Here is a 5,225-nt window from a genome sequence, read left to right as displayed (position 1 = left end):
TCTGCCACCTAGCTACCCCTGGCCTACAGCTCTTACTGAAGGATTTTTGGCAGAGTGGCTTTGCATTATTGGAAGATTGAAGAGACTGGAGGCTAGAGAGAAGTCAAGGGTTTGAACTCTAGAAATATTTTTTGAGCAGCTGTGTGTGCAGGTCATGGAAAGGAGGAACCTTGGCAGGCTCTTCATTTATAGAACAAGGTTAATTCTTGAGGTCCTCATTAAACATTTGCTGTTGAAGTAGAATACACAGTAGTTGTATGTCAGACACAGTACAAACACTAAACATATATTCTTGACTCTTTATTAAATAGAAAACTGAGAATTAAAAGGGATTAAGAGGTTTGTATCTGTCCTGAGGTCTAGCTCAGAGGTCTGGCTCATATGAAGCCTTGGGTTCCATTCCTAGGGTTCAAAAAACAATTTAAAAACCCCAAGCTGGACACACTGGCTCAGGACGCTGAGATCTGAGGAGCAAAGTTCAAAGCCAGATGGGGCACAAAAGGGCCTCAGACTCTTATCCCCAATTAACATCTAGAAAATGGGAAGTGGAGGGCTGGGAGTTTGGCCTAGTGGTAGAGTGCTTGCCTAGCATGCATGAAGACCCTGGTTCTATTCCTGGGTACCACATACACAGAAAAAAGAAATGGTGCTGAGGCTCAAGTGGTAGAGCTCTAGCCTTGAGAAAGCCCAAGGACAGTGCTCAGGCCCTGAATTCAAGCCCAGGACTGGTGGAAAAAAAAAATAGAAAATGGGAAATGGAGCTTGGCTCAAGGTAGGGCAGTAACTTTGAGCTGAAGAGCTCAGGGACAGTGTCCAGGCCGAGTTCAAGGTTCAAGCCCCGTGATCCCCCCCTCCAAAAAAAAAAAAATAAGATGATGAAATGAGAGAGGAGAAACAGATTCTATTTCACTGAAGGTCACAACACCTATGTGTTGGAAATCTTAGTTCTTTTCATCCCACTGGGATGGTTAAGAGCACAAACTGGAGTCCATCTTGGGTTCAAGTTTCACCTCCACCACTTCTGAGCTGAAGGACTTTCAAACATTTATTTTTCCTTAGGGAACTTATTAGCAGATACTGTACAAAAGAATTATATCATCCTATTTACAAACATCCATATAATGTACTTGGACTGTATCCCTATCACACTTATTCCCTTTCCCTCCTTTAAAAATAATTTAATGCATTTTATTATTTTTATGCATTCGTATAGTGTACCCACCATCACCTGCTCCTTTTATTTTCCCTCAACCTTCTTTTCCCCCCTTGCCGTCAACATTCCAGTCCCTTTTACCTTGAAGCCACTTTTTAAAGGTCTAGATTTCACATAATGAACATTTATTTGAATCTGTTTCTTAGTGTCTTCATAGGATGTGGGGAAGAATAAATGAGATAAGGCCCTTGTGGTTTGTACACTGTGTCTGGTGCATCATAAACACACATATTAGTGACTAAAGCATTACTATTCATACCTTGGGTGGGGATGCAGGAAGGGAATCCAGGGAATAGAGGTGGTGGTTACTGATGGGACAAAGGATTAGAAGTGGGCTATTGAACCTGTCTTCATTTCCTGAGGTGATGATGGACAGCATGTGTGTTCAAATAGACCCAACCAGGAGCTGGATTTCTCTCAAACACTGAGGAATAAACAGGAGATCAATAGGTGGGATGGTGAGAAAGTAGAAGGTACTGGAGGCATTACTCTTTAAGAAGGCATGGATTCTACAGGATTTAGGAAAGGAGATGAGATTTTGCAGGCCAGTCCTAGCTCTCAGGAGTAGGAGAGGTACTGAAATCTATATGTAAAAGCATCATTATCAAATAGCCAAGAAATATTTAGCATGGGCTCAGTAATGTTATAGAACAAAGCAGAAGACTTCTTGCATTTCATTATAGCTAGAATTTAATAGAATGCAGGGGCCAAATAGTAAAAGCCCTAGTAGTTGTAATCCCAAGTGCTTTCAGTGTTTTAAATTAAAATACTAGCAGTTTGTGAAAACAGATTTATGTTTGCTAGGGTTTATTATGAATGGTTTCAAATCTGTTTTTTTTCTGGGCCTGGGCCCTCTCCCTAAGTTCTTCAGCTCAAGGCTACTGCCCTACCCCTTGAGGCACAAAGCCACTTCTGGTACAATCTTAATGGGGCTACAGTGCCCAGTTTAATGACATCTTGAGTCACTTGAAAATTACAGTAACTGCCAGCTGAATTACTTGGGTTTTACAGCTCCAAGTCCACAACCACTGGTGTTGATGAAAAATGTGAATGAAAATGTTCATTGTAGGGATGAGGAGAGTATGAAGAATACATCCATTGTGTGGAGGGAGTGTGGGGGTGTGGAGCCTGAACTTGGGGCCTTAGTACTGTTCCTGAGCTTTTGTGATCACTTGAGCCATAGCTCCACTTCTAGCTTTTTGGTGATTAATTGGAGGTCAGATTCTTACAGATCTTCATACCCAGATTGGTTTCAAACCATGCATCAGATCTCGCTCTCCTGAGTAGCCAGGATTAAGGCCATGAGCAACCCCCTTTTGAATGGTGGTGCACATGGAATCTTTTTCAACCTGCTCAGGAAAGGACTTCTCAGGTTCAGCCATAACACAGATACTTTCCTTCACCAATGTCAATGCATGGTATTTGATTTCCTAGCAAGCTGGGGATAAGAAGTTACTGAAATATTATTAAATGTATTTAAACATGTGACAATGTATTACTTAGCTTCCCATTACTGGCAGACCTGAGAGGGCAGGAAGGTTGCCAGCTCATTCATCTGATCATTACTTATCTTGACCAAAAGCCCATGAGAATATATGCTGAAGGAATGAAGCTCTCATTACCATTTAATGTTTTTCCTTACAGCCTTACTTTTAATAGCATGAAATAAGACTTCAGAGAATGGCATAATTAAGATTTTCATAAAAAGAAACATTTAATACTATTTAAATGTATAATGACTCCCAGGGCTACCTGAATCCATTCTCATCATAAACTAACCAAAATGGGTTTTAATTTCTATCATGACCATGCTGCCTTTATTTAACCTCAAGATACAACATTATCAAGACCAATTTACTCACCGCACAAGAATAATTATCTTGACTTTATTGTAATCTCACCTTTTTAACCAGAAATAATAGTCTGGTTTATCATCTGCTTTATTCACTAAACTGGGCTCTGAAGAGTTGGCAGCTATTTTTTAAAAATAAAACTTTTCCTAGAAAGATGAATATTTGCTAAGTTAAGGATGTTTTAAAGTTGGCCAGAAAGTTCCAGAAAGGTATTAAGCATGGAACTCTTATGGATACCTGTGTAACCTATGACTACATTGAAAGGAAAATCACCTCACATAGGTAAATGGTTGTATATTCACTTTTAAGATTTATCTGACTTTGTAAAAGTCAGACTTAAGGAATAAAACTGAATGTTCTATGGCAGAAAAAGAAAAACTTTAAAAAGAAAGCCCAGTGTTTGAATCTCTTCTGAGACTTTAAGGATGGACACAGTTATTTAACATGACAACTCAACCCATTCAAACTCTTCTCCAGACAAGGCCAACAGTTTAGGTGATAGAAAGGTCATCTTGGTTCACATCTCATTACCTGCTTTTCCCACTTGCCTTTTCCCTGCCTGATTCATCCTAAAGAATAAGCAGACATTTCACACCATGGCAGGAATTAAGGAGTTGAGTTCCAGGACTGGTCTTGCCAGTATCGGCATCTCTCCCTAATGTCACAGAAGTAGGAGCTTTGCTGATACATTCAAGGTGTCTCCAACACTAGTCAGTAGTGACACCTACCTGTCCACAGTCTGCCACAACCGGAGGGGGTCATCTCAATTTCCCACCCTGCCTCTGCATTCTCACATTCCATCTCTTGACCGAGACCAGAAGGCCGCCTCAGCTGCTGAGTCCTGTAGATGTTGCTTTGCTAGGTGAGCAAAAGCAAGAGTCCCTTAGGTTGTAAAGGCTGGAGTGCTGCCTCTTGAGAGTGGACCAATCATTCTGGGACTCACTTTCCTCATCTGTCACATGATGAAGTGGACAAACACTCCATTTCCTTCTGGAAATGCTAGTTATCACCAATTAGTGCTTGGTATAAAAATTTGACAGTGAAGCATATATAAGAGAGAATCAAATCTTTTCCACAGCCAGCACCTGGGCAATACTCAGACCCACTTTTCTCACCCATCCTTGAACGGCCCATCCAGCACCTGTGAGCAATTTTCATCGGGGAAGGAATAAGATCTATAAGATCTTTACTTTAGTGGTTATGACACCGTTGGTGAAATGGAAGAATAACATGAGTCTGGTTAGTTCTTAAAAGCAGCCAGGCACTGGTGGACCATATTTGTAATTACAGCTGCTGAGGAGGATGAGATCTGAGGATCATGGTTTGAAGCCAGCTCTAGCTGGGAAGTCTGTGAGAGTCTTATCTCCAATTATGCACCTAAAAGTCAGACGTGGAGCTGGTCATCTTAACTGGCAGGTTGTTAATCTTGAGTAAAAAAGTGTCCAGACCTTGAGTACAAGCCCCAGGACACACACACACACACACACACACACACACACACACACACACACACACACACACTACATTTCATATCTTATAGCCTGAGTTATAAATCTACATGAAGAAGTTTAATTTCAGTACTTTGAATGACAAAATGACAAAAGACACAAGAAAATAGTCTTAAGTAACAAGTTAGAGAGGCCGACTTTTCTGCTGCTCTGCCTAGATTGCAGCACTACTTTTGCATTTCTTGTACAATGACAAAATCGTTTTTACAAAAATATTGAAGCATAGGGTAGAAGAGATACATAACAAACTACCTGATAATCAGCACTTTTCAAAGTATTGTTGTTCAAAGTGTTGTTCTGGGCCAGGAGTTTGGCCTAGTGGTAGAGGGCTTGCCTAGCATGTATGAGGCCCTGTGTTCGATTCCTCGGTACCATATCCATAGAAAAAAGCTGGAAGTGGTTGTGTGGCTCAAGTGGTACAGCACTAACCTTGAGGAAAACCCAAGAGCAGTGTTCAGGTCCTGAGTTCAGCCCCCAGGACTGGCTGAAAAAAGAAAAAAAGTGTTTTAAAAGTGTTGTTGGCTACAGAGCTTTACCAAGTTATTACTGCTTTTATTAAAGCTATATTTTTGTTAGGAATTTCACTTGGGGAAAGAAAAGTGAGTTATAATATGAACTACAGAAAAGCTAACTCATAAAAATCTTAGAATT

The sequence above is a fragment of the Megascapheus bottae genome, chromosome 4, assembly GCF_031878675.1.
Source record: "Megascapheus bottae isolate mThoBot1 chromosome 4, mThoBot2.hap1, whole genome shotgun sequence".
Classification (NCBI taxonomy): Eukaryota; Metazoa; Chordata; class Mammalia; order Rodentia; family Geomyidae; genus Megascapheus; species Megascapheus bottae.
The sequence above is the reverse complement of the archived record's forward strand: the minus strand, read 5'-3'. Positions refer to the sequence as shown.